The sequence below is a fragment of the Glandiceps talaboti genome, chromosome 17 (genome assembly GCF_964340395.1).
Source record: "Glandiceps talaboti chromosome 17, keGlaTala1.1, whole genome shotgun sequence".
Classification (NCBI taxonomy): domain Eukaryota; kingdom Metazoa; phylum Hemichordata; class Enteropneusta; family Spengelidae; genus Glandiceps; species Glandiceps talaboti.
The window spans coordinates 9,268,345-9,282,563 of record NC_135565.1 but is presented as its reverse complement, the minus strand read 5'-3'; the positions used below and the strand labels follow the sequence as shown (position 1 = coordinate 9,282,563).

General features: G+C 37.7%; 1 protein-coding gene across 1 annotated transcript in view; it reads right to left on the bottom strand.

The window, feature by feature from the left end:
• Positions 1 to 14,219, bottom strand: part of LOC144448338 (low-density lipoprotein receptor-related protein 4-like) — a 92,513-nt gene that overhangs the window by 35,838 nt on the left and 42,456 nt on the right. The gene's annotated exons all lie outside the window — the stretch shown is intronic.

The window sequence follows — 14,219 nt, the reverse complement described above, 5'->3', positions numbered from 1 at the left end:
AACAACCTAATATTTCCTGAATCTGACAAAAGTTTAAAAAATGGCAGAATTAGAAAAAAAAATAGAAACATCACCAATTGTAAGATCATCACCCTACAAGTGTGTATCTGAACAAAAAGATATACTTTATTATACTTTATTGCTGAAATTCAAGAAATTTAATAAAACAAATGGTTCAAAAGTTTCCTTCTGACTTTAAGTGTCATTTCTATCGCATTCATACAATACCTAATTATTGGTATGTTAGCCATTTTCAGTAAATATATTGCTGGTTGTCAGATAATAATCCGATTACGGCTAGTGTAGTTTTCAAGGGAATGGAAGGATTATGTTAGTCTTTAATACTATTAACGCCATCAAAAGGATTCCGACTAAACTATCGCTACTTTCAGTATTACACTGGCATATAATCTGTAAATGGGTTATTTTATATTTAAGTCCAATGGTATATTAGTAGTGTTGACCACTTGTGTGTGTGTTTGCCTCAATGATGCAAGATAGGGTTTTCTTAATTACATTTTTGTACATACTATATAGTAAGGTAATGTTACAGATTGAATCTATAAATTGTCAGATGTTAAAAAGCCACTGTTTTAGTGTTTATCCTTATCATGGCCATCGTTTGCATCATTTGTCGTCGTCGTCGTCGTCTCCGCCGCCGTCGTCGTCGCCGTTGTCGAGGAGTAGATGGATTCCAGGCTAAAAATAACCATGCTATACTGTAGAACAGGACAGCATGGATTCCAGGCTACAAATAGCCATGCTATACTGTAGAACAGGACAGCATGGATTCCAGGCTACAAATAGCCATGCTATACTGGAGAACAGGACAGTATGGATTCCAGGCTACAAATAGCCATGCTATACTGTAGAACAGGACAGCATGGATTCCAGGCTACAAATAGCCATGCTATACTGTAGAACAGGACAGCATGGATTCCAGGCTACAAATAGCCATGCTATACTGAAGAACAGGACAGCATGGATTTTAGGCTACATAGCCATGTTAGACTGTAGAACAGGACAGCATGGATTTCAGGCTACATACAAAACATGTAGCCATGCTATACTGTAGAACAGGACAGTATGGATTCCAGGCTACAAATAGCCATTCTATACTGTAGAACAGGACAGCATGGATTTCAGGCTACATACAAAACATGTAGCCATGCTATACTGTAGAACAGGACAGTATGGATTCCAGGCTACAAATAGCCATTCTATACTGTAGAACAGGACAGCATGGATTTCAGGCTACATACAAAACATGTAGCCATGCTATACTGTAGAACAGGACAGTGTGGATTCCAGGCTACAAATAGCCATGCTATACTGTAGAACAGGACAGCATGGATTCCAGGCTACAAATAGCCATGCTAGACTGTAGAACAGGACAGCATGGATTCCAGGCTACAAATAGCCATGCTAGACTGTAGAACAGGACAGCATGGATTCCAGGCTACAAATAGCCATGCTAGACTGTAGAACAGGACAGCATGGATTCCAGGCTACAAATAGCCATTCTATACTGTAGAACAAGACAGTATGGATTCCAGGCTACAAATAGCCATGCTATACTGTAGAACAGGACAGTGTGGATTCCAGGCTACAAATAGCCATTCTATACTGTAGAACAAGACAGTATGGATTCCAGGCTACAAATAGCCATGTTATACTGTAGAACAGGATGGACTGAACATGCAACCCAGGGCCATTGGCTATACATTGTACATTTCACACATTTCTGAGGATGCATTTCTGATGAAATTTTGGCCATTATACAGACACACACTTCATTACAATGTTGACACAAAACCTGAAGAGACCCCATTATTTTGTGGAGTGATTACGATCAAAGCAGATAAAAACTTATCTAAAACATTTATCTAGGAACTGTATTTAATTTCAACCCACATTATTCCAGGCAGTGATTACCTATTAGAAGGTATATTCCCCTGAGACCACAGTTGCTGTGTGGGCCCACATTGATGGCACACAAAGTAACACATTGAAAGAGGCAGTTCCTAGGAGGGCCAAGTCTTTTCAAAGACATGTTGTAGGAATGACATGCATATTATTAAAGTCCTGACACCACCAGTCACTGGTTATGGCCAAACAATAGCAGCTAGACCCACTCAAAACGAAGGACTACAAAGGCAAAAAAGGAGAAGAAAAAAAAGAATTGTTTCGGCCAAAAAAAAGGAGAGAACTGTTCCTGGTCAGCGCACGCATCACTTAAATACCCTCGCATTGATTTTTTTTGGTGTGTTTGTCAAGCCCATACAGTCTGCAGATCCGTGTGGAAACACGAAAATAACCTGCCGTACTTCAGTGAAGACAACTGCAGAGCCAATCATGAACAAGCAAATGATATCTGCCTCACACACAAACTTGCTCTAAAGTACTAAATAAAAAGAACAGTAACTGCCATAAATAGTAGATTGAGTTACAGGTTTGTTGAGAATATTAAAAAAAAATGAGAAAAAAATGAAAAAATTGCATCTTCGCACCCTTTTAGACAAACTGACCTGACCAGACACAATTCCTTTTTTTTGGCCTTGATCTGATCTGTACCTTACCCCATACCCATACACAGCTTAATTGGTTGGTGAATAGGGAGATACTTACTAGGCAAAATATTTGTTTCCGATAACATGAACTTTGGAAAATAGGGTAGGTAGGTCGGAAGTTTATTTTATTTTTATTAAAATTTTTAAAAACATGACTTTGACCATAAGCATGTACTTCCATGAGAGTTTGATGAGGTGTAAAAAAGTGGTGTACATCTGAATATACAGATTCATAGGCAAGATTTAATTTTTAACATTAGCGGGACCTGGGACCATTAATTCTTTCAGCAGGACCACTGGATTTTTTAAGGCACTGGTTCGGGGACCACCGGTTCACAAAATGATCTGTTCACCCCCAAGAAGTAAATGAAGACAATTATAAGTTAAGTAGATGAACACGTTATGCAGACTGTACTGTTATAGACTACAAAAGTGACTATGAGGTAAAGGCAGGAAGGTGTACATGGAAATAGAAGGCAATCGTTACCATTTGACCTTTTTGCAAAAAAAATGTTTAGGGTCAGGGCTTAAGTTAGGGTCGGTCAGATTATTGGAATCACACTATTTTTTTTTTATTTGGCCTTAGGGGACAGTGACTGCTACACCCCACATATAAATCTACTAAACTCAAATTATAATCTATTTAATCCTATTAAAGTCAGTATGTTTATCTCTCAAATCGACCTCCTTAACCAGCATTCCATGAGTATATTATCATTTACTGTTTTTACATTTTATCGTTACTTGCCATATTTTCTTTGATCATTGACCTTTTCGGTCTGAGGGGAAAATTACCAAGTTCTTAATTGATCACATTGGCATTATTAATCCTTAACCACTCAGTTTTTCTGTCCTCTGCAAACAAATTACAGCTAAAATGATGTAGGCTTGGTGTTTTACTCATTGGACATTACAGCTAAAATGATGTAGGCTTGGTGTTTTACTCATGGGACATTACAGCTAAAATGATGTAGGCTTGGTGTTTTACTCATGTGACATTACAGCTAAAATGATGTAGGTTTGGTGTTTCACTCATTGGACATTACAGTTAAAATGATGTAGGCTTGGTGTTTCACTCATGGGACATTGCAGCTAAAATGATGTAGGCTTGGTGTTTTACTCATGGGACATTACAGCTAAAATGACGTAGGCTTAATTTTGGTGTTTCACTCATTGGACATTACAGCTAAAATGATGTAGGCTTGGTGTTTCACTCATTGGACATTACAGCTAAAATGATGTAGGCTTGGTGTTTCACTCATTGGACATTACAGCTAAAATGATGTACATGTAGGCTTGGTGTTTCACTCATGTAACATTACAGCTAAAATGATGTTGGCTTGGTTTTTCACTCATGGGACATTACTATTTTTGACACAGAGACATATTTCAACTCTGGACTAAAAATAACAGAAACACAATGAACACAGCAGGATCCTTGACATTATTCTTGATCATATGCATTGTCACAATATTCTGATCACTTGGGGGTTCTGCTCGGTCCAAGTTTTGAGAATATCATCAATCTTGACCACATTGGCAATACTTTTGACCACTCGGTTTCACGGTCTACAAGTACATGTACAGCAAAAACAGCACATGTTCATCAGATATTCCCTACTGTTTCTGGTTACCCCACAAAAATTATGGCACAAGATATACAAATCTATAAAAAATTTACCAGATATTCCCTACTGTTTCTGGGTACCCTACAAAATTTATGGTACACGATATGCAAATCTATGCAAATTTCACCAGATATTCCCTTTCTATCTTAGTCTGGTGCGCTCCTACGTCAAAATCTCAAGATCTCTTTTCATGAGACAAGTGGATACCACATTAGCAGCTATCTAGACTACTTCTACCTGGGGTTCCCAAAACCTAAGGCAAAATAAACACTTCTGGCTGTAGATCCTGTATGCATGCGTCTTGTTAATGAACCTGTCAATCAAATCCACGTACTAATGACAAAGTCAACACCAACAACTGCTTATTACATTGGATTTCTTTAAAACCCTTATTCCAATCTCTACTTTGAACATTCCATAAGACAGTGAGTACTTAAGAACACACAGTGGCCACTAAAACAACACCTACATTTTATGTACCCCAACAACTCCTCAGAAACAGACAGATACATTTCATTGACAGCTGCTACTTGTTTTTTTTTTAACTCCCAAAGTTGGCCACCTTCAAATTTATGTCTACACATTAAAAAAGAAAGACAGGGAAATATTGCAACACGGTACTTATAAAAGTTTTTAGTGGCCATAATTTGTGTTAACTGGTGTGTTTTGTTAGCACAAAAGGTTGCATGAGAACTGTTTGGTCAATGGAAATGAGTGTTGAATGGAAGAGGTAACATAACATAACACACTCGCTAAGTATGAGTTGCAAAGAGACCACAGTAATTCTTTATGACAATGGTGACTGTCACTGAATACACTGGCAGTTTCCAACACATAATATAACCCAATGGAATGTTAATGTGCCCATTGGCAATCATATGTTGACTTGCCAACACACGTTGTTCACTACATTGCCCAATCCGATGCTGGCTTCGGAAAAACTTGGTGCACAAAATCTTTAAATCTTAGAAACATACTACATGTATGATCAAAATCACTGATTCTAGATTGTTAGTAAACACATGATGCTCACTATATTGCCCAATCAAATGCTGGCTTCGGAAAAACTTGGTTCATGAATTCCTAGACACTTGGCAACCTACGATACGATGCTAGATGTACCAATTTTGGCCAATCGGAAGTCCGCTTGTAAAATTACGATTTTTGAAATCTTGGAACAAGGGATGCTCAAAATATTGGCCAATCAGATGCTGGCTTAGAAAAACACAGCTCTCAAAATCTTGTGTCAGTTGGAAAAACCCAACAGTCAAATGTATTGGACAATTGGATTCTGGCTATGAAAAACATGGTTGTCAAAATCTTGGTCACTTTAAAACTTAACTGATGTTCGAAATTATGGCCAATCATATTCAGGTTTGCAATGACACAATCAAAATCTTGACCAATCAGTTCGTGGCTTGCTAACAAATGATGCTCAAAATCTTGGTCAATTGGATACTGACACAGTTCTCAAAATCTTGGTCACTCAGAAACACGAGATGTTCAAGTCTCGATCAAACAAATGCTGGGAGATGTACATACAGTTTGTAGCAATATATGATATTTGAAATCTTGGCCAATTGGATGCTGAATTGCAAACATGTGATGCTGAACTTATTGGTTGCTTGGTTACAAAGTATACACAAAGTACTTAAAATCTTAGCCACTCAGATGCTACCTTGCCAACACACATGAAGCACTAAAATCTTGGCCAATTAGTTGCTGCCTTACCAAATCACGATATTCACAATTCTGAAGGTAAAAACTGGATAGGATACACTTCCATGGCCAATGCCCTACTATCCACAGTTATCCCATGTATAACTTTATTTTAGTCAAGATACTTGGATATCTGACATGACATTGTCATTAACATTACGCCAGTACATTATGCCAGATAGCCAATAAATGTCTGGGCTAAACTTTCTATTGTTAATTTCGATGTGAAGGCAGGAAGTCATGTTCCACCATGACTAATTTGTGGTCAATTTCATCATTACATTTAATACAGCTAAAATGATGTCAGCTTAGTGTTCCAATGAGGGGAAATTATGTTTTTGACACAAACTTTTCGACTCTAGACTAACAATAACAGAGACACAATAAACACAGCAGGATCCTTTACCCAATCACATTGAACACTGATAACCATTGCTATTCTTTCACAGTCCAGTAGAAACTGGCTTCTAATGAAAACATTACACATGGACTTGATGTTTTTAATGGCTTCAATCGTTTATTTTCTGACTGATAAATCAACATTTCAACTTGACTACTTCTACATCCCCACTGTGCACGGCACCTCTGTACTTGTTTCTTTTGCATTAGAAGTTGTCTGAGGGTGTGTATTAAATGTCATGTTACATGAATGAAACACCAAGTCTACATCATTTTAGCTGTAATAATATTATACTGCCATCTATGGCAACTATAATATATGGTATAAATGATCATGACTGCATATTAATGTAAAGGTGGTTTTGAAAACAGACTACATGTAAGTACTTCTTGGTGGATGATTAAGTCAATGAGTGGCATTCTAAAACCAGTTCACGTTTCTCTTGCAGGAACTGCTACAAGTACAAAACATGACAAATACGCTATGTGTCCTTGGTTTACAAAATTCCACTATTTAAAGAGAAACACTATCTTTTCACCAAATAATGCCGGCAAATACTTTGTACCTAAACTCACCATGGGCAAAAGGCTAGAAAGATAAATGTAAGCCATTAGTTTAGAATCAAGAATGCCGGGTCAGATATATTTAAACCCTGTGGTATGACTAATGTATGGAGACTAATACCAATGTATGGCGACGCAGATATACCTGGGTTAAAAATGTCAACAAAGTTGATCTGTTTGTTACAGATAGGATGAGAGGGTATGTGTGTGGGTGTATATTCACGTCAATCGATACTTCTAAATGGTATACATTTTACTGAGGTGGGCTGATAATTAAATGCTTTTCAGAAATTTTTTGTGACAAAACATCATGTGCACAAATTATACATCTACACTGATTATACTGTAAAAAGAGACATTTTCGCTGCAAGAAAATTTTGCGAATTTAAACTCTTACGCTGCATGTAGTTCTCAGTGACTAATTACTAATTGTGTTCATGTATGAAAAGGTATTTTAGTCACTACTTATTTTTTGCATTTTTGCTTTCCAGTGAAAAAAACATTTTTAGCGAAAATTTTCGAAGTTTAGGTATAAGTGTCTACATGTATTTATCATTATAATAATGTCTAACAGTTGGTTTCTAAATTTTAGCTCAAGGTATTGGCCGCTGTTTAAGTTACAGTAAAATGTACACCATGTGGATTCCATCAATGTAGTTATTTGTTTTGATATGGATGGCTGCCAAGCTAAACAAGTTGACACATCACTCACAGTAAGTGCCCATGTATACATGTTTTGACACTTCCAAATATTATTTTCCTGTTTTCCTGGTTTTAAACAAATAACTACCCGTGTTTACCCAGTCACACCTGACAAAGTGTTGTTACATTTTGTCACTGGCCGATACATGCCTAGATATGTGGTTGTGTACGTATTTCTGATACAACCTGTGGAGAAACACCAATGCATCATGGGAAAACTTCACGCAAAGACAAAATTAGGTAAAAACAAGATAACTTAAACACAAAAACACAGGAGGTGATTTAATCCGTATGGTACGCTATCAAAGGCGCCCTCACACATCGGTCACAGAACACGCCAGTGAGGGCAGCGCGACACGATGACTTGTCTTAAAGTTTACAGGTGCTCTGATGTAGGTTCACACCGTTTTTATCAGTTTGTTTACATCTCTGGAAGTTATAATGTAACAGTCTGAGTAACACACTGTCATAAAACATACAATCAATCTTATATCATATAACTGTTATATCAGTACACAGAGTTATGGGATCCACGGTTCCAGTGATACATGTGTAAGTTAACAAATGCTAATCACACTGTTAGACTCTCTCACCAGTCCTCGGAAGCATATAGCTATTACATGTAGCTGTTTTGTATGTTGTACCAATATCTACCACATAATTGTACTAGGATATCCTTGTAACTGTGGGTCCTCATCACGTACATGTACATACGGCTAATCATTTGTTGACATGTTACAGCGACTCTGTGTTAATGCGATGCCCTGATCTCGGGTATCGCAGTAACACGTACTAGTACGTCAACAAATGATTAGCCCTATGTAGTCAATGAGGGCCCACAGTACAATTACATACTAGATATGAAACATAAAAACAGCCCTTTTAGCAATATGATGCTCCGAGGACTGTGAGAGAGTTTAATCATATTGTACGTCAGTGCACGAAACTTGTCTCTTTCCTGCTTTCTAAATTCTACGAGCAAGCAAACGCATCATTTTTTTTTTTTTTTGCAAGCTGTTGATATTTGTCGGTTTGATTGATGGAGCTCTGTGAAAAGAGAACTCAGGTAAATTTTATCTCAGCTTACGATCCCTAAATAAAGGTATATGAACTGTCACACTCACAAGGTACATGTACATGTATATGAACTGTCACACATACAAGGTGAATTGCTTTCTCTTCATGGATCATATATGCATACATTTCTATACAATTTCATCATTCATTTACATCCTCCATTTATTTTAATCCATGAACAGGGTCTTTAGTATTACATGTATATGGTCTATTCACTGTATATGTGGTCTATTCACTGTCTATGTGGTCTATTCACGGACTTCACTGTCTATGTAGTCTACATTGTATATGTGGTCTATTCACTGTCTATGTGATCTATTCATAGTACACATTCTATCATCTGTTGGTCTATTCTTTTTCAATGTACACTATACTTTGGTGTTCTATTCATATATAGATCTGTGATCTATTCAGTCTATAGTACATGTATGTCTGATGTTCTATTCATAGTCTATAGCTCAGTGGTCAATTCAAAGTAGACCTGTGGTCTTTTTAGTGTATCCCATGAGCTATTCACAAAAAGTCTATAGTCTGTTTTTCTATTCATAGTCTATAGCTCAGTGGTCAATTCAAAGTAGACCTGTGGTCTTTTTAGTGTATCCCATGAGCTATTGACAAAAGTCTATAGTCTGATGTTCTATTCATAGTCTATAGCTCAGTGGTCGATTCAAAGTAGACCTGTGGTCTATTTTATATAGTGTATCCCATGATCTATTGACAAAAGTCTATAGTCTGGTGTTCTATTATTCTATAAGTACGTGTTGTCTATCTCTAATAACTACGCCACCAAAAGTAAACAAGGGCAGACTGTAGCCATATTGTCCCATAGTCAAACTCAAGGTAAAGCTTTAGACAAGAGTGACAAAGACATCATAAGTCTGTGTCTGTAAGTCTTGGTAAATATCTCAATGCAACGTCTTTGTCCGAGACATTTAGAGGAAATCTTACAATACAAGTGCAATTACCTACAGCATCGATGTTGACAGCTACGACGCTTAGTCACTTCAAGTTTACCAGTAAAACTGTTAGTGAAATCACGGTAATCTATGCGCCAGAATTTTAGCGGGGGGGGGGGGGGGGGGGGGGGGGGGGGGGGGGTATATGTCAGTTTAAATTATTGATGTGTGGGATTACTTTTCTCATGCCTTCTTTATTCTGGCAAACACAAAATTTAACTCATGCACTGACAGTACAGAGTGTTGGATCGATTTAATCCCACACTTGTTGTCCCATACTGTTCGGCTGCCAGGACGTGAGAACAGGTAGACACACCACAACGAAATGGCTACCTAGAACGCACAGTATTTGAGTAGACTGGTTGGACCCACGGCCTGTACTAAATTATATGTTTTCAAGCCAAGCATTGACGTTTGTGTCACTTTAATTTCTAAAAGCCTGTGACTCCAGTACACTTCACTAGGTTTTCAGTCACACCAACTCTAGCAGAATTGATAGTGTCTCTATAACACTCTAGATGATCCATTCTCTGTATGCACTGATTGACACACTGCCTCGATGCCTCCATTTCGGCCTAGGGCTGCAAACTGTCAAGTTACTCGTCTCTGTTTAGTTTACTGCCGGGGTAACAAACTATAGACCTGTCCTGTAGTTGGTATAATACTTAGCCATATAATGCTGGACACTTTCCAATGGCGCCTCCTCTGTTTGTGGTGTATTTTCTGCATGGCGGCCTGTGCATGGTAGTTGGTTCTGATTTGCAATACATAACAATTATTGCGTTTGTCACACCACTTCACAAATTATGCTGTCTAATTACACCGTCTTCACAAAGCTGATGAGCAACTTATCGCATCTGTGACTTCTACAAATTGTAACTTATCTCTGTACTGTGATGCTGGCATTGCACTTAGTTGACACCTGTCCTACATATAGCAGTCTACTTGCACTTTTAATGAATACCACTTATAACTGAACAAATGATGACCAACTTCAACTTTAAGCACTTTAAACAACGTAGTTTTACTTTTACACAACTAACCCATACACAGTATTGTCATGTGTACAAACTTTGCGTACAGTTGTACAGGTTGTTGATGCAGGTCACATTTCACTACATGTCTAGTCTATACAGTATCATTACCATTTACACCTTCACTAACAGTATATAGTCAAAGTCGTTACTCTAGAAGTCCTGATGTGCACGAAATGAAATTGAAAATTCAATCACAGCCACCCACCCAGTCATTAACTAATGTCACAAAATTCTAACCAATAACACAGTCCCTCATAACATTAGTATTTATTGGGGCAGTTACATGTATGTAATGTCCAAATATGGTATATTTGTCAGCTCATTAATACACTGTTTATGTCACTACAGTAGTTAAGGTTCACTGATTGGATGTACAACTTGTTGTGCTGATTGAGGGACTGTGACCAGACACAGAAACCACTTTGGCATCCAGATTACTATGGGTCATGAACAGAATAGCCTAGAATTAATCCAGTCATGTCCGGACTTAAATCTCACTTTTCCGCCACCACACCTGGTATTTTGCTAGCAGCTGTTTAGTAAAACCTAAAATTAGAGTACGATTTCCTGCAGTGACATTGAATTTAGTAACTATGGTTACATCATAGCTCAACTCTCTGAATTGGTTCTGATCACTTGGTGACACTACTGATGTCATTTCAAAAGCAAGAAATATTTAACAACCACTCCGGCTGTAACCCAAGCTGCTAGTGAAATGCCCCCACAACTTGATTCTAGGTTACCCACATATAGATCTGTGTGTACATAGATTGTACATTAATTTTGTATGGCATTAAGATGTATACATGTTTACCAGCAACGAGTACATGTATGGACAAAAATATGCTGATAATTGCGAACTTTGGTAACAGGAATGGCAAAGTCAGGTAATGACATTACCCAATAAATAAGACATTTTAGATACTCATTTTGTAGTAAGTTTTGTTTTTAATGTTCTGTAACCTCTTATCGTGTTTTTTTTTCTTTGTACCAGTCTGTTGCCTCTTATTTTCCATCTATATTTGATGTGTATATTTGATGTATGTTCTGTCCGCCAAAATGAATTGCCCATTTGGGATAAATAAAGTTGTTGAATTGAATATTCCCATTCTGTTACCAGAGTTCCTAATTAAATCTTAGCAAAAAACACTACAGGTGTTGATTTTACACCTTTTTGGGACTTTAGTATCCAAGACAATTGTACCCTAAAACTTTCCACAAAATATAATTAAATCCAAAGGAGACAGACATACTAACAGTATAACTGAAAGCTCTCAAAGAGCTTCATTTAGAAATCAATTCATATTACTTTAATGTTGTGGCACCCCCTGTGTGTCTAGTTATTACATGTTATTCATACATGTATACATGTGTTCATCATCAAATTACATGTGTAGGTATACTATACTACAGCTAAAATGATGTAGGCTTGGTGTTTCACTCATGGGACATTACAGCTAAAATGATGTAGGCTTGGTGTTTCACTCATGGGACATTACAGCTAAAATGATGTAGGCTTGGTGTTTCACTCATGGGACATTACAGCTAAAATGATGTAGGCTTGGTGTTTCACTCATACGACAGAATTTTTAATCACACCCTCTGACAACTTCTAATGCTAAAGAAACGATTAACATAGGTGCCAAGCACAGTGGGGATGTAGAAGTAGTCATGTTTAAATGTTGATTATCAAGTTAGAAAATAAATAATTGCAGCCATTAAAATCATCAAGTCCATGTGTAATGTTTTCATTAGAAGCCTGTTTTTACTGTACTATGAAAGAATAGCAATGCCTATCAATGTTCAATGTGAGAAAAAGATCCTGTGTTTATCAGGTCTCTGTTATTGTTAGTTTAGAGTTGAAATATATTTATCTTGTGTCAAAAACATAAAGACCCATGAGTGAAACACCAAACCAAGATTATTTTAGCTGTAATGTCCAATGAGTGAAACACCAAGCCTACATCATTTTAGCTGTAATGTCGCATGAGTGAAACACCAAACCAACATCATTTTAGTTGTAATGTCCCATGAGTGAAACACCAAGCCTACATCATTTTAGCTGTAATGTCCAATGACTGAAACACCAAGCCTACATCATTTTAGCTGTATTTATACATTGCACATTGTAAGAGCAGACCGAGCTAATTAAAACACAGCAGAGCATGGTACTTTCTTTATTCAACTTCCTGTCCATGTTCTCTATGATCACTATCCCCACATCACTTTTTTTAGTAACTATACTCTTTCAGCATGTAACTATACTCTGTCAGCATGTCATCCTAGAAACACACTGTATGTACTTGAATAACTACACTGTCCCTTGTACATCAACAGCCACTCAAATTCACAAGTGTTTCAACTTTCTATTCACCGCAGCTCACCACATACCAGAATTGAACATGTGTGTATGCGTGACCTTTAACCCCTGGATGTCAGGCTCAAACACATTGTGTGAGCTTGACGCTTCTCTTCCTGACAGTGATTTCAATAAACCTGCCCTCAAACCAAAGGTGAAGTCATCCCTACACCAACATCACTGGGGAGTCCGGGTTGTCATGGCAACAGAAAACACACTGACTAGCATTGGCTGGTAAATGTTATGATTCCAAACACTGCCATGCTATGACAAGGAGCTACATAGCCGATGGGGATCCCAACCACAGACACTTTCTGATATGGACACAATTACTGCTTGAATCACCGAACAATGTTTTCATAATATTTGAACATCCATTATCAGACACACCGAAAAAATAGCTTAATATTTTGTCCGGAAAGTGCCGGAAAGTATTGACTGATTCCTGGACCATCCTCTTGGATGGAAAGATTTAGATAAGACATTGAGATTCAGTCTAGCAGAAAACGGACTGCACACCACGCATTTACCAACTCCTCCTCTCCATTCATTCACCTGTGCCATGTCATTTATTAAGACTCCTTACTTCCGAATCACAATACATCTTTTGTGTGCCTCAAGACAATACAAGCTGTGTGTGTGACTAGGTGGAGGCATAACACTATCACATGACAACTACTTTGTTTTGTGCCAACCACAACATCTATCTATGTGTAGTAATACATATTATTTATGACTGCATCATGCCAGGTCTATCTATCTTTGGTTGAAGAAGTCAACTGGTTAATCTTATGGGCATCACACTTTTTGGTCGGTGATTAGTCAAGTGGATGCATCCAGGGGTGAACAAATCATTTTGTGAACTGGTGGTCCCCGGACCAGTGCCTCTAAAAATCCAGTGGTCCTGCTAAAAGAATTAGTGGTCCCAGGTCCCGTTTATTTGAAACATTAAATCTTACCTATGAATCTGTATATTCAGACGACTTTTTAACATAGTTATTAACAGTAAGGTACTGGTCCAACGGACCAGACAACTTAAAATGTGTGCAGTCCACCCAAAAAAATCGCAAGTCCCGGACCCAGGACCAGCGGATTTGTTCACCCCTGACATGAGTCCTAAAACTGAAATATCTGATGTGCTTCAATTTTCACATTTTCCCACGTGTCATTGGGGTCTTTTATTATAATTACATACAATGTACATTAAT